This window comes from Lonchura striata, chromosome 6 (genome assembly GCF_046129695.1).
Source record: "Lonchura striata isolate bLonStr1 chromosome 6, bLonStr1.mat, whole genome shotgun sequence".
Taxonomy (NCBI): domain Eukaryota; kingdom Metazoa; phylum Chordata; class Aves; order Passeriformes; family Estrildidae; genus Lonchura; species Lonchura striata.
In genome coordinates, this window is record NC_134608.1 from 35,125,814 (window position 1) to 35,149,153 (window position 23,340).

Below are 23,340 nucleotides of genomic sequence, written 5' to 3' on the forward strand. Positions count from 1 at the left end.
TCTGCAGGTTTGCTTCTGAGGCTGCATCTGTGCTGTGCAGGCTTACTGGGAAGTGAATTGCACTAAAAGAAGCTGCTATTAGTAAACAGTGCTTGTTTGTTGGGTTTTTGGTACTGTTCCTCAGAATTCACACAGGTCTTTAGCAAAAGAGACAGTTATTAACTGACAGGAAGATTACTTTTTCCTGAGACTTCAAGGGTCAGGCCCACTTCTCCTGATGAAAGCACTGCTAAGCTGCAAGTGCTGAGTTGCTCCAGGAAGATAATCATGATTAACAGTAAAAAGGAAGGTGACCTGAAAATTTCTTTTAGACCTAGTCTTAATCAGAAGTATTTGCCCTACAACTACCAGAACTGGTTACACTAATAAGGAGTACTGCCAACAGTAATGGGAGGAGTTTGATAGAAATAAATTTCCTTACTCTATGAACATCATGGATCCAAACTTCTACTGCTGTTTTATCCAAGAAAAATAATGTATACATGGGAAACTAAGTAGCATTCCACTGTCCAAATGCAGAGGTATCAAGTCACATCTTGAAACATGGAGAACTGTAGGGCAGTAGAGAATTAGGATGGTTAAAACAGTGCAGCTCCTTCAAGAGCTTTATTTCAAGCTGTTCTGAAATTGTGGCAGTTTTTCACAGAGTGACGGGTGAGAAATAGTTAATGCTGCTGGTTTTTTAAACTTCTCCACTGGCATGACTCCCTAACAGTGCCTGTCATGTTCAGGGGTATTCGTTTTAGGATAAAATAAATTTTCCAATTTCTCCTGGAGAAAGAAACTTGTTGACATTTTAGTCCAAACAAGTATACAGACTGAAATAGCCAAAAGGGTGCACACAGTAACGCTTCTTTCTTCAAGGTTTTCAGCTTTTGAAGAGATAACGCTATTGTTTTACTACCTCTGTTACAATGTATTGTATCAGATCTGGGGCCTGGATAGACCTATGATTCTAGTTAAAAATGTGTTTCTGTTTCTGACACTACCTCCAGATGAGTGTCCTGCAGTATTGGTTTGTTTGTGCAGAGTGGCTGTGAGTACAAAGGTGATAACGACATTGGTGTGATAGAGCAACTTCTGTGCTTGAGGGAATTTTTTGGAGAAGAGGCAACCACAGGGTTGTAGGAACTGCAGGAGACGGCAAGCTTGGGAAGTGCAGTGCGCTTGGACTTCCCTGTTTGGCATGTATCTTCCAAACTGTCCCTGACAGAGCTTCAACAACAGAAAGGAAGGAACTGCTTCTGTGAAATGCTGAATCTTTCTTCACTCTCAGAGAGAAAAAGAAGTTTGCATTTATTGCCCTGCCTTCTGTAGATCCAGCCATTTACCTTTAGATACTATTGCTGCTGAAGTCTCTATGTGCACATATCTATAGAGGCTCCAGGTTTCTGGGTATTTTGCTTATGGAAGGGGATTTCTATACAGCTACTATATGCTTTGTCCTGAAAACACAACCAACTGCTTTTTAGAGATCTTGAAACTAAACCACACTTATTTTACAGTAATACAAGAGGCTTTACTTACTGAGACAGAAAGTTCACTGGTCAAGAAACTCTCCATTTTCATTGCCTATGTATTACAAAGCTTGCACAATTCAAAAGAGCTGGACTGCCTTACATCTTGAAAATTATGAACTCATATTTTAAATGCCTTTTTTGTTATGTGACTCAGAGGATCATGAACACTGTTCTGCCACTGTGCAGTTTTTGGTCCCAGCTTCCTCTGATTCAATTGCATTTGGCATGATTTCACCAATTTTATTTTTAAGGTTTGATGAGCACCCAGCTAGCTACCTATCTTTATACATAATGTTAAAACTTTGGCCTGGATACAGAATAAAATACACTTTTCTGGTCAAATGCATACAAATAAATCAAGATGAGTATTACAGGAGTCTCTTGCAAAGCTTTTTTAGTATGATGTATACCATTTTCTAGATGTTATATCTGTCCTCTGATAATGTCTTTTAATTCTTTGCTGACTGCCATTAAGAAAATAATTCATGAGAACTGAAGAGAAAGGGAAAAAAAAGACAAAGGTAATACAAGCTGCTGAAGCTATCTAGACTTGCTGTCAAAATAAGGCATTTGTGTAAGTTGCCTGGCTGCTCTCTAATCCACAGGCTATAGAATGGGGGGGACTCGTACTGGAAAATGTACCCTCTGGAAATAAAAGGGGCTGCCATCATAAAGGAGAAGAGGAGGCTGTGATCATTCCTTCTGCTGCCGACTTTTTTGCTTAGGGGTAGAACAAAATATAAGCTGCCTCCAGGACATCCCTCAGCTTTCTTAGATGTATTAGTCATATTCCAGCTTCTGGTCTTGCAAGTGTAATGCCTTCAATTATATCTGCAGCTGTGCACCTTCTTCTTTCTTCTTGGCCTGGCTGTGTGGGCTGCAATGGCATCAGTCAATGGAGAATTCTTCTCAGGTGGGGCTGCCTCTCCTGCCTCTTCAGTTTTTCTGCTCTTTAAGTTGTGCCTTAGTGGGTTCTTCATAGCAGCAGACTGCTTCTGAATATTTGGATTACCTATAAAAGCACTCCAGAGAAGATCAAGGTGGGCTTGTCTGGACACATTGACCAGCTGGAGGAGGCCAGAGCTGGAGAGACCTGAGAGTCTGCTGAAGGCATGAAGGTGTCTGGGACAAGAGCTCTCATGTCTGGGTTAGGAAGTATTTTGGGGACTAAGGGTCTTTGATCCACAGGGGCACTGGGTTGAGAAGCTCAGATTGTCTTTCTTCTCATAAGGTTCTCATTGTGATTTTCCCTTTATAACTTGTATATAAAGTAAAAAAGAAGGCATGGATTTATATGTTCCCAAAATTACACAGAGGTTGTTTTTCTTCAAGGATCTCTTATCATACAGAAACAGAGCAATCCCACTGAAGAACTGAATATTTGAGTCTAGCCTAAACACCAGCAGAATGCAAAATGTTTCAGATGAAGAAAGATTGTGTAAGCTTGAACTCTTACAAAGCTACAGATAGGCTTGCTTGAGGTGGAGTGCTGATGTTATTGATCTAACAATGCAGAGATAAATTAGGCTTCATATTCCTGCAGCTGACATGAGCAGTAAGGACAGCACCTCCAAGGGGTTTAGGGCTTCCAGAGCTACATACTCGGTGAGACGATGTAAAAGGAAATGTTTGCCTTGTGCAGTTTTCAAGCTCAAATAAGTAGGTTTAAAAGCTGGGTCATTAACACTGTCTGTTCCAGCTTGTACGTGTCACAGGCCATAAAGCTCCATAGAGAAACCAAGCAGAGAATTTGTGGTTTCATTTGATTTCAGACCTTATTAGGAAGATTGAGGCAGTGGTCAGATTGATTCATTAGTAAACCTCTGCACATTTGTGCGCTCCTTCAAGGCCGCACACGGTGGGCACCCTTTCTAGAGTTAGAGATAGCATAAGATGTTCTTAAATACTCAGAATTAGTAATTTCAGAAATGCTATTTTTAGACAATGCATGGGATTTTAGTGGATTTTTACCAGGATCAGAAGGACATTTTTGTACTTTAGAGCCATATGCAATTCAGTGGTAAAATACATTTAAACATAGACCCTAGTCTTTGGGTCTCCTAATCTCCTGCAACACTCTGTGAAGTTGAGAGTGTAATTCTGAGCCTTAAAACTGCTTTTTATTTAAGGAAGGCTGACATTGCTATAGCTCAAAAAAGACTTTTCATCAAAACCTGGTACCCCTTTTTCACACTCCCCACCCTTGACTTCACTGTGGATATCATTGCAAAACTGGCATCAGCTTGTGAATCGGCTTATCTGAATCAGCTTGTGTTCTGTATGAACTTACACAGATTTTTAGTAATGGTTAAAATTCTATCCTCTGTGGTTCCAGTAGTTTTTTCCACTTGAAATTTCATTTTTGTTTGAACCCTGAATGCAAAATGACCCATGGTCAGGGGATCGTTTGGACCCTGTGCTTTTGTGGGTTGAAATCTGTGTTGTGGGCAGCATGAGAGAAAACCTGATTAATTTGATTTCATGGGGGAGTAATTTTTATGTCCTGTTAAACCAGTGTTAGCAATATTGAGTACTTTAATGGAGTCTGCCTGCCAGTTGCTGACAGAGTTTTCAGCATCCTGCCATCTCTCTCAGCCAGAATCATTTAAAATTGACATGGTGCTGAAAATGAGGAGGCTAAGGAGTCTGGATTTGATGACATATCCATACGTGGGCATGTTTTAAATATATCAGGATAATCTTACTTTAAGGTTCTGTACACCAGTGGGGCATGTTTAGTGCACTAAAATGGGATACTTTTTCTATTGGGGCTGCTGTTTCTGGAGATATCAGAACATCTGAAAATACTGTTCTGAACTATTACAAAGCATATATGGTACCCTCTGCTGGATATGGTGAACCACATTGTGTAGCTCTGGTGATAATGAAATTACCAGTTGTATTTTCCTAGCAAAAAGCTTTGGGTGCCAGAGAATGTGTTTATTTAACCTGTAATAGCTACAAGATTATGTGCATTCTGCTATGTGTGTTTGACAATGACCTTCTTACTCTATCTCGTGCAGCGTATTTTTCAAGGTGGGATTATTTTATAACCGTCAGACTTTTTTCTGTAGTGGTGATTTTTAATATAATTTTTGTTCTTAGTCCAAAAAGTGTCCAGTGGGTCTGCAGGCTCTTGGGAAATTTTAGCATGAGCAATTTTCAAAGCATGCAAGGTTAAAATAAGGGTTTTGTATTTTGAGAGGCCTGAAATATGGGAAAACATGCTCTACTGGTTTTCACATAGAAAATCACAAATGTTATAGTCTTTCTCAAAGAAATATATGCAAGGGATAGCTTAGGACTTAGGTAATGGATATGACTTTGCCTGTCAGCCACAATACATGAGATTCTTAGAAAAGGCAATTCAGAGAGAGAGATTAACTTCAGTTTTTCTGAATTTTCTCCTTGGAGCAGCCTCTCTCTCTCCAGTGACAAAAGAAGAAGCTGGCAAATTAGCTAAAGTCATTGCAAATGCATCCCTTTATGTCCTGAACATAACAAATGGCATAGGCATTCCTTCAGCATGACAGTAAGGATGCTCGTAAGAATTTTCGTACCTTGGCCATGTTTCACTTGTGGTAATGGTATCATTGATTCACCTCCTGTTTTAATTGGGTGAATTTAACTTCCTTTCCATGAGGGATACTGAATTGTGTGACTGCCTCACTCAGGAAGAGTTACATGATCAGTATGGGAAATGGAAACTGTAGCTTATTTTACCGATGTGTACTGAGGGCTGTACACATCTATCGGGAAAGGGCTGCTCTGGTATTTGCCTGGTGATACATGTTTGGGAGCAGAGCATTGGGAAGTAGGAGAAGAAAAGGGGGGAGGTGGTTTGTAGCTTGGTGATTAAGAAAAGATGTACGTGACTCACAGTCTTCTAACAGAGCTGGAGAGGCAGAAGGAAGCCAGTCCTTTAATCCTTCTCATTGCTTCTGTGGTCACCCTTGTTCTTAGAGGTTTAAATTAAAGGATCAAATGTGGAATCTGGGAATTTTTCCAGATACACTTTTGAAGCACTGTTTGATTGTTGCAGAACTGATTGCTCTAAGCAAAGTACAAACTCTGTCCTTGCACTAGAGAATTAACACTTATGGTTGGACTTCCTTATTACCAATAACGTTTTTTAGCTATTTTCCACCAGACAACTCATATAATTTTGAATTGCATCCCAGCTGTCCTCCCCAAGTTCCTGCTGTTCACTATGGCGTTTGTCTGCTGTCCTGTGGGTAGATAGGAGTAGACAAATACTTAAACACCACCTACCTGAGTAATATGAATGCTACACAGTTATAGTTATTTATTGCTCACTTTCTAAAGCAGCCTGTATTGAGAGGTATCAATGTGCTTCTCTTTTCTCATCTTTCCAGACAGGACAGCCTGGCTGGGCTAGAGACCTTTTGTTGCAAAAGGCAAAATCACCTGCCTGAAACATAAAGCTGTGGTCTTGGATATCAAGTCTTATTAAAGAAACTTCGTAAATAAGAAAGTTTTAAAACTATAGGTGGGTCTGTCTTCATAGTTCATAATTTCATGTTAATTTCATAAAATTTTGTGACACTTGAAATAAGTTAGGTTGTTCTATAAATTTCATGTTAAGCAGCTGTGTAACAGCACTGTATGTAGCACCATCCTGGAAGTAATTTATTTTTTAATGCTAAGTGATGTGGTACCTACATAGGTCCCCTGGCCCCCTCAGTCTATCTCAAGTATGCACCGTTACAATAATTTTGGAACATCTGGGGTAGTGGATGTAACTTATCTAGATTTACACAATATAATTTTTGTTCTCTAGGGATTTCTGGTGATTTGCTAACAGAGATGGAGCACTCAGTGCAGCACAGTGGTTTTTGTTTCCTGGCCTCTGCAGCTATGTCATTGTGCTTGCAGAACACACTCATAGTATGCAGCTCTTGTAGCATCAGTCCAGACAGAGCTAGACATGGAATGGAACTCAAATGAATACAAACAGGAATTGTTTCTTTGATCTCTGTAGACTTCCCAGAGGCTGCTGTTGAAGTTTTTTCAAGGTCATCGAGTGTTGGTCAGAAAGAAAATGCTTGCTTTTGTGCCTGTGGTTGGCTGGCTAGAAAACATATCAGTCATTGAGATAATGGAAAAGAATCACTTTGTTTAGATCAGACATTCTTTGAGCATGGGGAAAATAATTGAGAACAAATTGTGTCTTCTGGGTATTAGAATAAGCAGTAGCAACCAACCTACTGTACAAATAGTTCTGAAGTCTTAATCACTCTGCTGAAAGCAGCTATGGTTTCATTTAATCATTATGCAAATGTCCCTTTAGCTTTAAAGCTTAGGTGTCATTAAAAGAATAAACGTGTTTGACAACATAGCCCCATTATCCTAATCGGATATATAGCCATACAGCTTCAGCTGAATTTTACCACTGAAAGAATAGGATGGAATCCAGGGTATTCATGTGTCCGCATATGTTGTTGTGAGAAAAGTCTTATTCCCAGCTGTTACCAGTTCTAGTGAATAGCCTTTTCATTCAACCTAGCTAACAGCCTTTAAGCCAAAGATGAGACTTTAGTTGTTTCATTCATTCAAAAAACACATTGTGTCTAAATGCTAGTTTGAAGAAAGACAGAGTAGTTGTGTTAAACCAGCAAGTGATGATGCCACTGAAGTACGTATTATTCCAGTGAAACATTATTTGCCAATTATACTGGAAATCCTGAGTCTGCTGAACAAGAAGTCTCTTACAGAGAAGGGGCTGATGTTTGTAAAGCACTTTGTGATTCCTGTAGGAAAGATGCACCATAAATACATGTATAATTACTAGCAGAGCTTATTTGTGTGCTTTGAAGACACTGTTTGCCAGAACTGAATTGCTGCAAGGCTGAGCTCACTGTTCTACCCAGAGTCATGTTGGGTCTGGGCACTGTCATATTGCACTTAGATCAAGTGGGCTGGCACTGCTTGGGGTCCTGCTGGCCAGCTCCATTTAATGGCCCAGTGTACAATCACTGCTGAGCTTGCCAAGAACATGCATGTGCAGTGGAAGTGCCTTGTATATAAGATATATTGGTCTCCTAAAGTTATTTGAATATCTTAATATTTCCACATATTTGTAAAGAGAAGCCTAGAATAACAAAGCTTAAAGGAGAAATTTGTGGTTTTCTTCAGGCTTTGGTAGGAGTGGATGCAAGGCTTAAATCCAAAATTTCTAGGAGATGCAGTATTATTCCCATTTTTTTCTGGTCACCTTCCCTTCATACAAGGCTTTCAGAACTGAACATGGAGCCACTGTCAGGCAGCTTCTAGTACTGCACTATGGGTAGCAGACTCCAGTAAAATTTCTTTGTGGTGTTTCTTTTAAATTGATTTTTTAAAATATCATTACTTGCAACATTATCTTTGGCTGCAAAAAAAGAAAATTCTCTCCTCAGATGTGTTCCTAACAAAAATGCTGCAGTGATTTTTCAGTGAGGTTATTGAAATAAAATTTTACATGCAGTACATGAACAAAACCTTAACTTGAACTCTTATTGTTCTGATACTTGTGAAGAAGCATAAGCAAGATATCAGAAACACCAAACAAAGTATTTTAAAATAGGCATTTTAAAGAAATTCCCAAGTAATCAAACAGTACATCAATAAGTACATGCAATCTACTAATTTGATCTGTCTTTAACGTGTTTCAATGTGATTTTGTTCTTAATACCAGAACATTTAGGTGTTTTTCATCTTGGGGTGGCCAGAATGGCAGTGGAGAGATTCCTTTCTTTTCCTCTTGTCATCATCAAAAATAATTTTTCTGGCTGCAGAAATTCTCTCTCGGTGCATCCTGAACAGCTTTCTGGCAGTCAAGAATAAAAAATCAGCCGTTTTTTGGAATGGTTGTCTTTATTTGTGTTCAGCCAGCCTGTAATTTACTGCCTTGAGAGCAGCAAATACTTATCATATTAATTCATTTCTCTTGTCTATGCAGTTCAAGTGACATCAATTCACATCTTTTCCCATCTCACATATGATTAAGAACGTCTCCTTCCAATGTAGAGATGGAATTGAGGAAGAATAGCTGTGTAATAGATCAGGAGAATAATTAAAAGCAAGGGGAAGAATAGTTTCTGACTCTCAGATAGTGACAATATTTTTTCTATAAACAGCAATTAGAAGTTGCTTTATTTGTGAAAATGTATTTTCAAGTTGTATTTTCTAAAGCACAGGCAAGCATGACAGAGCTATAATTCCTAGAAGAGATTTTCCTGTGATATCAAAGAAACTTGTAATCAAGGTGAAATATGTGCAATACTGCTTGCACATATGAGAATTTTTGGAGAAAGCTTATTATTTGCATTTGGTACTGTATTCCAGGCCAGTATTTCCAAAGGCTACTGCCCTGACTTGTGTGCCTATGCAAGAAGTATCTGTTGCAGTACAGATGCTCACATATCCTATAGGCAGTGGGCTACATCAGGCATTAATAAAACTTACTGTACTGTCCTGTACGTGTGCAACAGTCCTGGACCAGAACTCTTCAATTATTTTGCTGCCCTCCTGTGTACTGTTCTCTTTCTATCAGATCTCAGGCTGTGATTAGCTTTAAATTGATGCTGTGGCTTTTTCCTCGAGAAGAATTTTCCATCTTAAAATCTATATTGTTTTCAGATTGTTTATCTACTTGTAAGATTTAATGATAAGTTTTGTGCGCCCAAAGGTTAAAAATAGCAGCTTTATTCCATTGGCTGACATTCTTCTAAATTAAGTTTTGCAACCATAGCAGAAAAGAAACTTCTGAGTTTTATTTTCCTACTTGTAGTTCTTGTATTTAAGACTGGGGATAGTCATATTCTGCTAAATGATTAATATATTCTGTGATTTACAGAGATAAGATAAAATGTAAGAAAATAAGATAAACTAAATTAGAAAATACATCTCCTAATACAGCATCTTAGTCATTGTTATGGTACCATAACTGCAAAAGAAATTACGTTAACATTTTAACTTCTAAAAATGAATGCATCTCTTAAAAGCACAGAAGAGAAAAACAAGTTCACCCTGCCCTAAGGACTCCATGGAATGAGCTGGAAGCTCCTGCAGTCCTACATCAGATCTCAGCCAGGGCCACACACACTGGCACACAAGGTGCTTACCCTTGATGAGGTCACCAAGCAGAACCAGCCAAGATGGAGCAATTCTCCAGAAAAGATCTGACTGCTGACTGTGCTGTTCACCTCAGCACCTAGGACTGAGGTGCTGCCTTAAAGGCAGAAGATACTGCCTTAAAGAAAAAGATCTCTTTTCTCTTACTATGGTTCTTTCTCTTTGTCTCACTGGATTTGTGCAGTGTGATAACTCACATGTAGACCCATCTCCATGGTGGTGATTTGAAGTCACACCCCAGTTAAAGGACAGGTTAACTGGAGAATAATATCATACAATAAAAAAAATTTCTGTGGAAGCTAGGAAAAGGGCTTGGAATCCCATACCTTTCTATCACTTGCTTAAAGCTGGTGTAGTTTCCCTGTGAGAGCTGATACCTGTATCAAACGTGTTTCATGTCTCTCAGTTCCTGATGCTTCAGGATAGTGGATACTCTCTTTGAAATTAGCTCTTCTTCCATGACTGAGTAAAAATCTTTGGCCTAATGCAGAACGGCTTCACCTCTTGAGAATCTCAACCATAACCTTTGTCTGTGTCCTTCGTTGCCATTCTAAGGTTATGTTGTTAGCTATCCAAAGTCAAGGCTAACGCTGCGCTCTTGTTATAATGTCATGTTTACAGAATGGTGATGTTAGGGTTAGAGCTGTTCAATTAAAATTCTGATCACATATTGAATCCTGAAAGAGACAGCTACGAATGCACAAAGAATAGAAATATATGTTATATATGTATTGTCTGTTTTTTTATTCTGAAACAGGAGAGTAATGCCAGGCAGTATATTAGCAGCAGTTATCAGCTTTCACAATTTGTTTAACAGATTACTAATTCCTCTATTTTAAGCAATATTTTTTTCAAAGTAGATGACACAAATAAGTGACTTTTGCTGTTTATTTGGAGTCTGTTTCTTTAATCTCAAGTAATTTAGGGAACACCCAATACTGAATGGTTAAGACAGTAAGACAGGTTTATTTTGTGTAAAAGATTTCATGCAGACTGTATCCCCAGATGCTTCATGGTTTTGTCATATGGTCTGTTTAAAAAAATAACAAAACAGCAAAACACCAAAAAGAGGTGAACCCAATCGGAAAGACCTGGATCTTGGTTTATGTGTCTGTAATTTTGAAGAGGGTGGTTCATGACAACCATTTAGAAGTACATTTGGCTATGAGGGACAAGCCAGTGCTACATGCAGTGGTATCACTTTCTCAGCGATAAAGAAAGGAATTTCATTTCAAGCAAGGGGAGGCAAGAAATGCTTCCAGATTTTTTAAAGCAAGTGATTTGCTGAAATGTAAGTAAAGAACTGTTCCAGATGGCAGGGTTTGCAGAGAGAGATGCTACTGTATTTAACAGCAACAAGATTAACTATATGGGCCAACAAGAACCAAATGTTAAATCAAAATGGAGAGCAGAGAGACTGTAGATGCTGAATGTGCAGTTATGAACTACAGCTTGAAATCACTGTGACTTGATATTCAATTCTGATCCATTTGAGAGTAGTGCACCATGGATATGCTTTTGTGCAAAAAGGAAGAATGAAAGGTATTACTGTTTATGAATGCAGCAGGCTGAAATGTGAAATGGGATATGGAATAGAGAGAAAAGGAAGGTGATGGTAAAGTTCAGCACCTTAGGATAAAGAATTGCAAGCACAAAAGTGAAGGAAAAAATAATGACCTTTTGTTTTGTCAAGACTTCAAGGAGTTTTTCAGCTTACCTTTCAATTAATCTATGTATCTTTGTCTTGAAAAGTCACGAGTGGCAAAAGGTGATCACACACTATCATAATTTGAAATTTTATAATGTTTTTCAAGCCCTAGTGACCAGTGAAAGCCCTGAATGGAGCGGTGCTCTCAGCCCTTTCCCTCCTTGTTGACATGCCTGTTTGCTCACTATAGGCAGAAGATTTGGGGAATTGAAGGACACAGGTGTAGTGGTGTGGGGGTTGAATCAGAGGATTCCACACACAGATATATGTGAAGTAACAAAATGCCACACCAATCCATTGGAAGTTGTCTTCTAACATCTGTGGGTCTCTCAAAATGTTTGTGCAGGAATTTAGGGGGCAAGGCAAAGGCTACATTTTTTACAGCTGTTCTTAGGCTGGAAGATGGGTGAATTCCCCTGTCCGTCTTCCTGCATTTGTATATGCACATCAGAAGCACAGAAACAAAGTTATATATGAGAAAGGACTGAAACGTACAGTTAGCATTTTAGTATCATCAAATAGAAAATGTACAGATGAAAATGTTGTGCTATGGCAGTATTTGCACTCTCTGATTTTTCCGTCTGTTAATTTATTTTGGTGTCTGGATCTATATGAATTGCTGCTGCTCTTGAAACTCTTTCTTCTTATGTGTCTGAATTTTGCATTCATGCTTAGCCTAGATTGAAATGTGAAGTCATTATTATCTGTGAATTTCTTGTATATTTGGCTTGTTAGTGGGCCAGTGATCTGGTCTATAACTGCCAGCACTAGTCTGTAAATTACTATTAAACTACTAGTAGAAATAATTGTAAGTAGTAAAGCTGGTAATAAACTTCATTTTTATGTTATTCAGTAACAGCAGTGTTTTCCCACTCATTTCTTGAGAAAAAATTATGAAATATGGTTCCTGCCAAAGGCACTATATGCAGTTCACCACTGATGTGTAAGTAGTACACCAGTTTGTAATACTGGTGTAAAAAGGTAGTTTAAAGGATATGAATAACCTATTGAAAGATTTCAAAAGTAAAACCAGATCATTACATCAATAAACAGTCTGAAACGTATGGCCTTTGCACTGATGTGGAGCACACACTTCTTCCATTTTCACCCCTGCTCTGCCTAAGTGTAAGCTTTGTGTGTTTCAGTTCTGTGCCTTACAGAGTTTGTAGGGATTTCTAAAACACACTCCAAAGAAAATGAAAAGCCTGAGTATTTCATAGAGATGGCAGGAATTTTCACTACTGGCACTGCAAAGAATCCTGATTGATTTCACATTCCCTGCCTTCCCAGGAGCACTCACCACATTACAGAGTAACAGCTGACAAGAACCCATTACAAGTGTAAAGAAAAAGGTTTTTATACATCCTTCTATGATATGCAGAACAAAACCAGAACATGATATTCATGCATTTTGCCAAAATACAGTCAAATCTGAAAAGGAAATGTTTTAACTTGTTACCAAGTTAGTGGCTTGTCTACAAAAATTGGGGCTGGGAAGCTGTTTGTGGCCAAAAGTTACCTCTAAAGCTGTAGGCTTTATTATGAGTTTGCTAAACACATAAATGCAGTGTCAGTAGTGAGAAAGAAGATAATGAATGCATTTTAAGTATGATGTTATTAATGAAACATCACTCTGTCCCTTTTTTTCTTTAAGCTGTGCTGTAAGAAGTCAATTCTTGCCCTTCTGCCCCTTCTTTAGCTATTAATGTGGCCTGGTGCTACTGGTGAAACAAGCAATTCCAACAACACATGAATGCCATCTGCTTTCTCATTGAAAGGCTTTGTGTTTTCTCCAGCATGACCTGTTGAAATCGTAAATGCAGTAGATGCCAACTAAAAAAAGTTGGTGGGAAAAAAGTTGGTGGCTTGAACCAGAACATTGTCTCCATTAAATTCCCCAGTATCTGTGGCAGAAGTGCTGTCAGAAGGGACAATCTGTGGGCTCATTTGTTTCTCTGTTTCTCTGTATCCCTCCATTGAACAAACCCTTGCTCTTCATGTTGCCAAGGAAGAGAAGGAACAGGTGCCATTCAGGACACATTTTGCTCCTGAACAGTATGTGCAGGAAGACCAGAAACCAGATTAACTAATGGCCTGTATCTTCGCCTTGAGTGATAGTGATGCCTAACATGGAAATGCTCTTTCAGCAGACCACATGATTGGTGGTAGTCTAATGTTTGAGAGCATATGCTAGTGCTCAGGAATAAGTAATGATAATATTCACTCCTGTAAAATGCATTTCTCTGAACTATTGGATCATTTAATTGCCGAGATATTCACTGATGCACCAAGCTTAAGTCCAAGTGGATTTTAGACAGTTTGTGTGAAATTTCTTGAAATTTCTTACCAAGTATAGCTCATTACAAGAGCTATACTTGGTAAGCTCCTTCTGTATTTCTTGTGCCTTAACTGTGGAGTACGAAATCAGCAACTGTAACTGATCATGTGTTTGATGTAAAGTTTTACTTTAGTGTCTATCTGAAATGTGGGAATATTAAGCCCATTGTCATAGAGATGGTTGAAGTCCTTGTCCCCAGTGCAAATGTCCCCAGTGCAAATCCTTGGTGCATGAGCGATTCACTTGTCTTGGCACCACAGCATCTGTGAGCTAGTGTGTGGAAAAGGAAAAAACTAATCCATCAGTGACTTAGAGTCATTACAACATGGCAACTTAAATTATCACGTGGAGTTAAGCATGTGTTTGGTGACTGAACATATAGGTACTGCTGATCTACCAGGTTCCAATCTCTTCCTTTCTAGAGAGAAGTGGATTTCATAGCCCCCACAGCCAACCTCTCACTGGGAAAAACTTTGCTCAAATTTTATCATAACCACCTCTTTACTGGGCTGTTTGTCAGCTTGCACTATGTATTGTTATAGTATGTTCAGTAAAATTCAGCCATTGAAATCTTGACAATTTTTTTGTTTCATTTTAACTGAGATTAAAAATGGAAAGGTATTCTGAGATGACCTACTTTTAACTGCGGTGCAGGACCATTTCAGCCATGTGTTCATCATCACTCTGACCTCATTTTAACCTGACAGAGCTCCTTAATAGTGCAACTACACTAATGAATAAAAAAATGAAGAGAAACCCAGCTATTATGAAGCAAATCTGTGCAAATACCTTCTGATACAGGTTTCATACTGTATGTACGTACCTACAAAGAAGCAGTATTTATCATAATTTTGCTGAAAACTTCTTCCCTATGAAGACAGGCAAGGAACAGGTTGCCCAAAGAGATCATGCCATGTCTTCTTCCTCAGAGGTCTTTGATCCCCCAAGGGGACAAAATTCTAAGTAATCTGGTCTCACCTCACAGCCAAGCCTGGCTTGAGAAGACTGTGCTCAGAATTTTCTAAGGTCTCTTCCAATGTGAATTTTCCTAGAATTCTGTGAAGTTCTTCAAAGTAAATGAAAATAGTGTCTGTTAGGAAGAGATGTGTGTAGCATTCATTAACTGAAAAATTTGTCTCTAACTCAGGTAACAGCTCAAAACTGCAACTTCAGCAAAACTGTGTATTGATTGCATTCTACATCATTTTTGCAAAACAAGACGACTGACTTTTAACAGTGAAAGTAGTTGCACATTACACCTTCCTGATTTGTACTGGTCAGTTGGCAGGGCATAGTGATTTGTCCTGTAATGCCTTTAGAAAGTCAGGTAGGAGAAGTTGCTATGAAACAGATTTTAACAGCTGGATTTATCTTTTTAGGAGAGCATTTGGAGTAGAGGTGGCCTGCTGACTTTTCTGTTTAAAGCAGGGAAAGGGGAAAAAAGCCTATAGAATTATAGAATATCTTGAGTTGAAAGGGACCCACAAGGAACATCCAATTCAGCTCCTGGAATCACAAGACAGCACCAGGAATCACCATGCTCCTGAGAGCTTTGTCCAAATATTTATTGAACACTTGTCAGACTTGGTACTGTGACCACTTCCTGGGGAGCCTGTTCCAGTGCCCAAACACCCTGTGGGTGAAGAACTTTTTCCTAACATAGAGCCTAAAACCCCCCTGACATAGCTTGGTGTTTTCTCAGCCCTCGAAATTGTCATGATCTCTCCACAGGGCTTCTGTGCCCTTGAGGGAGTCAACTTAATGTAACACAATTTACTGTAACTTTTTGTGACTGACCTGTGGGCCTTGTCACCTGCAAACCCAATTTAGCAAGCAGCCAATTGAAATATATTTTAAAGCCAACAGACTTTGCCATTAGTAATATTTGCTAATTTTTCTGATGCTTTCCTTGCTTTAATTCTATTTTGGTATTTTCAATTCCACACTTATGAACCATTTGTTTTCATCCTAAGAGACATATGACATTATGTGACCCTTCTTTTCAGGGACATGTTCGGTCAAACTCCTCATGTTAATTTTTAATCTGTCCTTGCCAGGTGGTCCCTCTTGTGACTTTAAATCATTTTTCTTCCAGAAATTGCCCCAAAGCGGGAAGCTTGTATTCAAAGCAGCTCTTTTAATGTAAGCAGGTGATAAAAGGGAACAAGGCAGCTTTGAAATCCACAGTCTCTACAGGTTGTTGGTGATGGAAACTGACTGACACTTTGCACAAAATCAAAGTTGCGCAGGTGCATAAACAGCTTGTGTTTCATATTTGGTGAATAAAATTAGGAAAATGGTAACTTTAGTGAGATGATCATGATGAAAGTAGTGTGTGATTGTGTTCTTTACCATTAATGGTTTTGTTCAGGAGCAAACTGGTCTTTTGAGAAGCAGATAGCAAACGTAAATGTCCTTTTAGAGATAAGGGAGCCACTGCGGCATGCTTTGAGATAGCAGCAAAAGTTCACTGCAAGTCTACTAACAGTGTGTACCATAGTGAAGAAACATAAGAAGATAATTTTTCATAACATGGATCTCAAAATGAGGCCAGCATTACATACTGCATTTGCTGCTGGGCTTTGCATGAATTAGATGTTAATGAAGTTGTTGCCATCTACTTTGGCCTGACATGGAAGTGAAGCTTACTGCTTTCTGTAATGTTTCACAAAGCATTTATCCTCCTTTCTTCAGGCAGAACAGCACATATTTCCATTTCCTGATAAGGGCCCTTTTGGGAAGCCTTGTGAATCCTCAAGAGGCTGTCCTTTCAAACACATTCCATTTAAGTGTGTATCAGCAAAATTTTTCTCAGAAGTGCAAACAGGTTTACAGTTTGAGGAACAGAGTCCTGGGACCATTGCAGGTCTGTGCTTCCAGCTTTCTCTTCTAATAGGATAAGTTGTAGGACATGACAGAAGTGAAACTACACTTGCCTGTCAACAGAATTGGGTGATTAACATCCAGAGATCTTTCCATAGGAAATATTGTAAAGCAATATTCCAACCTCACTGAGATAAAAAGATTTGTGTATGTCTTTATACCTACATATGAATACATATGTAAGTGCATATATATATATATATATATATGCACTTATTTGAAGAACCATAAAGTAAGACAGGAAGTTTACACTGTCAGAATTTTTTTATGACAGTCTCAGTAGCTGTATGGTAGCAGAGGAAAGTCTGCATTTAATTTCCTTTTAACCAAGTGTGCAGCAAAATCTCCAGTCATCTTTGTTTTGAGCTGCTATGTAAAACTACAACTGGGGGACTTCATCTCCTTCCTCCAAAGGTTGTGGTGATTAATGCAGTTAGAAAACATCAAAGAACCCTGAAAAGTGCCAATGTGACTCAGTATACGATTGTTATGTGCCCTGCCTTGGGCTCAGAGCTGTGTTTGGGCAGCAAATGATGCCTGGCCAGAATTCTGGTGCACAGGGTGTATTTGCACCTTTCCCGGTGTTAGACATGAGATGGGAATGCTACATATTTCTTCCTGCCACTTGGGAAGACCCAGGGCTCCCTCTACATCCCGTAGGGAACTTCCCTGGCCCATATGCAAGGCTGCAGCTTGTTTATAGCATTTGAGGAACAGTGATAATTTGAGGAGCTTCACTGGAAACATGGGCATTACTAACTCTAGGAGAATGAAGGTTAAAAGGAGGAGGGAGTGGGAGACACCTTCCTCCTCTCTCCTGCCTATAGTTCTTATATTTTTCTGTGCCTCTGCTTGGGTATAATACAACAGGTATTGTTGAAGCTGTTAAATAGCTCTAGAATAGTGAGCACTACCAGGGAGCCCAGGCAGTAGTGTGGTTGGGAGCAGGAAGGACCAGTTCTGTAGATTTATTAATATGAAAACATGGTCTAGTATTGCCTTGCCTAATGATGGAAAGCAACTTCCATTTGTATGTCCATGGACTATGAAATAAGCCATGTATTTGATTGGAGGCAAAGCAAACAAAAAAGCATAGCAATATTGTATAATGTGGAATTAAAATTAGATCTGTTGACAACTTACTGAAATATACAGAATATTTTGTTTAAATTAAAACCACAAAATAACAATTCATTAATAATGATACACTTAAACTAAATGGAAATTTAGTTTAGTGTCTAATTTCTCTTTCTCAAGATTCATTGGCTTGTACACCAAAGATTTGACCAGTTTGTCTGTGTCACTTTTAACAAAGATGTCATGAGCATGACATACCAGTCTTTTAACTGCCAAATATCCCCAAAGGGCATCCCATCTTTCAGTCTTGTGGTTTTTTTGGCCCTCCTTTTCCTCCTCATGGAAGGATTGTATATCCATCCTAGTAAAAATTCAAGATTTGCAGTTACTGTCTTCACTCTGTAAAGTTATAAAGTCTGGCCTTGCATTAAGAATTAAGAATTTCTCTCTTTTTCAAGCTCATTGGGTATTACTTAAGTGTTCTTTGTTTTCTTCTGTGGCTCTGTTTCTTTGCCCTTAAAACAATTGTGGAGATGAGGACAACCAGGTTCAGCCTACCATGGTGCTTCTTAGTGTCGATCTGTGTATGGTCTTGGGGAAGCGGGTGGGTATCTGAGAATCAGTTGCTTTCTGCAGCAACCTAGGATGTTTGAGTGGGCTAGAGGCCACAAATTAAACCTAAACTTAGTTATGACACTGTTTTTCATGGAAGAAAAAATCAAGGCAGTCCTAAAAGCATAGGGGAGCAGAGATTGAGACTATTCTTGTTTCGTTGAGAAGTATTGCAGTATCTTTATTTCAGAAAAACATGTGGAAACAAGTGACTAAGAGTGAATATTTTGTACTTCTATGGCATCCTTGATCTTCAGTGACACAAATTTTATGGTTGTTTATCTCTAACTCAAAAGTATCCTGCAGTTATTGACAAATATTTTCACAGAGTGATAGAATAGTTTCAGTTGGAAGGGATTTCAAAGTTCATTTAGTCCAATCACCCTGCAATAAGCAGGGTAATCCTCAACTAGAAGATTGCTCAGAGCCCCATCCAATCTGACCTTTAATGTTTTCAGGGATGGGACATCGACCACTTCTCTGGGCAACCTGGACCAGTGTCTACCCTCATTGTAAAATACTTCCTTAGATCTAGTTTAAGTTGACTCTCTTTTAGTTTAAAACCATTAGCCTTTGTCCTACTTCTACAGGCTTTCCTAAAAAGTTTGTTCTCTTCTTTCTTGTGAACCTATTTTAACTACTGAAAGGTCACAGTAAGGTCTCCCTGTAGCCTTCCCCCTTCCAGGCTGAACAGCCCCGATTCTGTCAACCTTCCTTCATAGGAGAGGTGCTCCAGTCCTCTGATCATCTTCATGGCTCTCCTCAGGGCTCATTCCAATGGGTCAATGGCCTTCCAGTGTTGAGGACCCATCCCTTTTGTAACTTTGCTCTCCAAACTTCTGGTACTCTGTTCCTGAAGAGCTTGGCAGGATTAAGTCTGCTGTTAGAAGGTGCTACATGAAGGTGCTAGGCAGTCAGAGCAGTCGCTGCTTCCTGTAATCTCCGCCTGCAGACAGCTACCACTGTGGGTCTTTGCCTGGGTAATGCATTTTGCCCAGTGGAGAGCATCCTGGTACTCATTGCTCTTGCAAATTGCTCCCTTTTCACTGGCAAGCTGTCGACTACAAGGTTGTCTTGGGGGTTTAGGATTAGCTTTGGCAGATGGCACTGTTTTGTTTTTTAATCTTCCACATTTAGGACAGAAGACAAATAAGCAGCAAAGATTGCTTGTATTATCGTTGACATTACTTGTTTCTTTTGCTAGAATATTTTCCTGATTTTTTTCAAGATGTTGGCTCTCAGAGGTTACACAGGCCCAAATTAATTTTATTCTTGAGTAGATTTATATAATTATTGTATCTTTGGTGAGATGGAGTGAATACTGTGTGAATGGTAGAAAATCACCACATTACTATGGCAGGGAAAAAGGAGAAGGAACATTGCTTTCCACTGGGTTGAATACTTGCAATGTATGCTGTCATGGTTTAATTTTGATACAGTACTTTAAATTTTGGCCCTTCTGAAAGAGCATAACTAAGAAATAGTTATGTGAGGCAAAACCCCCAAAGCCTGTGCTGATGGTAATTATCTGGTGATACTTTGTTTTCCATTCCCTCCATCTTTCCCTCAGTGTGCAACTAATGAAGTTTCCCTTGCAATTGGTCACTTTTATTTTCCAAACACACCTATAAGCTTGGCACTTTTGGGCTCTTACCAGTCTGTTTAACTGGATTTAAAGAGGCCAGCTGATTTAACAGGTCTGGAATACAAACACAGGCTCATCAATAAACCATATTACCACACAAGCATCACTTCCTCAGGAGCAATTGAGTCTGAAAATATCTCCCTCGAGGAAAGATTTATTTGCATAACTATTCAGATGACATACCTCTATGATAATTGTAACATATTAGATAAGATCTCAAGAAAGACAATATCCTGTCCTGATTTAGTAGTAGTGCAGCCAGTCAGGGAATCTCCTTGTGGAATGGGAGACTTCTAATGGTGAGGCTGACAAAAAAAAATGAAGCTGGAATAAACTTGGTGTTAGGGGAAAAAAAACAATTTTGTGCCATGCAAAACTGAGGACTTTAATGGGGAAATAAATTCATGGTTTTGCTGACAATACCACCCAATGTATAACAGCCTTCCCCAACCTATCTTTCCTTTTTTACTTGACTGTGACCACTTCAAGGGGTGGCAGAGATGTCAGCATGTTTAGACCACTCCATATTTCACCACCCTGCAGAAGCTGACAGTCAGAGTACCAAACATGGAGATAGATTCAGAATCATATCACTGTTCCTGAACTTTAAACTGCTTCTAAAAATAGCTTGCATCCACAAGAAGAAGTTTGATGTCTTGCATCTGGCATTTGTGACCAACCCCTTTGGGAACACGGGCTAGCAGCTGAAACCAGATGCCTGGCACTGAGTGAGAGCTTCTCTCAATCATGCAGGTTGTGGATGCACCTTTTTTTTTTTTTTTCCCCAGAGGTTTCTTATCTTTTAATTTTATATATCTGTGTATTCTTTTCTGTTCTTAAGGATCATCAGGAAGGCCCCATCAGCAAGGCCTGTCAGCATTTTGCTGTAGAGATGGGAGATGGAAAAGAAAGTGGGTTGTTAACACTAGAAAGTTTCCTGGTGCCATGCAGGATATCAGGTTTGCACAGTTTTGTGGTGTGCAATCCCATTCCAAGACTGAAATCAAAGTTGTTTATTTAAAGTCACATCCATGTAGGTATGACTGTAAAGACGTGTTTCACACAAGGTAAGGAATAGGCTTTTGTTGCTTTTAAGTGGCCCTACAGTCTGTGTTCACCACAGCAAGCCCCCATGATATTAAAGCACTCTATGCACATCTATGTGCACCCTTGAGACACATTGGTATGTAGAGATAATGACTTTACATCTCTAGAGTGGACCTCTAAACAATTTTCGTAATAGCATTTTAACAATTCACTAAGAGCCTCTAATCTTTCTAGCAATAAAATCCATCACTTGCTCAGCATGTGGCCTTTAATGTAGCAGTCTTACTTAAAATCACTACTTATCCAATTATTATTTTTTTCACATGGTTCACAGCCAGTGCTAAAAAGTATAATGTCCACTTTCCAAGTAAATAAAAAAATCCTTCTGCCCCTATTTCCTTTTGCTAAGTCTAGGGTATTATTATCACATCTGAGCTTTTTGTTTTCCTAGTAATAGCAATGTTTCAGTTCACTTTCAGGTTAAAATACAGATGGAAATGCACATATTTGCCAGTGTTACTCAGTGAAGTCTATCATAATATTTGTTTATAATTTCCAGCTATCTAGCAGTTAGGAAGCAGAAACATTCTCCTCTTAATGGTACCAACAGTTGCTGGAAGAGCTGATCACGCCTTTACAAAGAATCAAGTATTTCACCTTATATTTTGTGCTCTGAAATCAGAACAATTAACAACAAGTCAGGTCTGATGTTTTTCCATATACTAGTTCATAATTCTGAGTTGAAAATAGAAATGGAGGTGGTGCATATTCACATTTATCTGAGGGGTTCTTCTCCTGAAAGAAGAGAGAGAAGTGAGCTCCCTCCCAACGATGTGGGCTTGAAGCTGAGCAGTTGTTAGTGGTCCATGCAGGTACTTGTTTTTCAAGCAGTTGGAAGATGGGGTGGTTGAAATCAAAGTTTTGTTCATAATACATAAATCCTATCCATATTTCAGTGTTTATACAAAACATAAAATACAATATGGGTAGCAGAAAAGGTTTAGTGAGGCTTCAAAAATAAGATCATGGATTTCTCCTGGTTTCTTTAAATACTTTAAAAATACTTATCTGTATAACTGGGTACATTTATATGCATTTACTTGCCATGTTCTAATGCAGAAATACTGGTGAGATGTTGTCCTTCAGCAGTGTGGTCCCCTATTACCACTCTTACAAGTTTGTGTTTGCAGTTTCTGTGTCTCTCCATCCCTTTTATGAGGGCTTGCAGGGAAGGCTGCCATGGAAAAGCCAAAAAGTGTTTCTCACAGCTGTCCACAATTTGCTCACTGATCTCCATCATCTCGGGTGTTTTCCTTCACTGTGCCCTAGGGGACTGTGATAGCTTACTTCCTACAGCCTGAGTCAGAAAAATACCCACTACCTTGGGTGATCACTGCTGCTAAGATGCAGGGAGCAACCCAGCTGGCAGTATGTGGGAATCCTTAAAATTAGACGGTTTTGGGAAAGCTGCAAAACCAGACCTCAGAGGCAGAAGAACTGTGGTTAGAGCTAAGCAATAGCCATAATGATTTGCCAGCAGAAAAATTACACAAGAAGTATAAAGTAAGGACAAATAGAACAATAGTCTATGTATTAATGCTTGGATAGAATTACTTCCTAAGCTACAGAAAAGTATATCTAGCAAGATATTAGGAAGTTCTAAGCTTAATAATGGATCTCTGTGCAATGTATTTTAAGCAGGTATTGTATGTGAAATAAGCAAGCATTTTTTTCATAAAAGGTACGTGTGCTTGTAGTGGGTGCCTAAATCTACTGTCAATATGCTTTTGCTTTGTGTGATTGGTCAAAAAACTTTTGAAGTAAGTTGCCACATGAAGTTCTTTGCTGCCGGGGATGTGAGCTGCTGGCATCTTCCCATTGTCATAACCATGTAATGAGACCGATGCTGGAAAATAACAGCTCGAGGTGCGTTCCTCGCGGTCCCGTCCTGTTTGTGGTCTGTACACACCCCCGGCTGGCGATTGCAGTAGTTAGGGTTGCAGAAGAGCACCGAGCAGTCAAAGATGACAAGGTTGCATCAATAAGTTTGTTAAAGAGGAAATGGAAATATTGGCCTGGAACACATTTTATCAAAGTGCCAGCACAACTTAGTAACAGGAAAGGAAAATGAAAGAACAGGGGAAGAAGCTCTAGATTATAATAGCTCTCAGTCTGGGATTAGGGTAGATCTTAGAGCATGTCTTGGTCAACATCTTGCATAAGTGCCCTCAGATCTGCTCCTTCCATATGTTAAAATAAACAATAAAAATTACACAATGTGATTCTATAATTCCCCCTTCCTCCCTCTCCAGAAATATTTTTCTGTAAGTGTGCCCATCCATAAGGTAATGTTTTTTACCTGTCAGATTCTTGT

At 39.1% G+C, this 23,340-nt stretch overlaps 1 protein-coding gene across 2 annotated transcripts in view; it reads left to right on the plus strand.

Moving 5' to 3' along the window:
- The window catches only part of RGS6 (regulator of G protein signaling 6), a 253,427-nt gene that overhangs the window by 84,194 nt on the left and 145,893 nt on the right, over positions 1–23,340 (plus strand). The window lies entirely within an intron of this gene.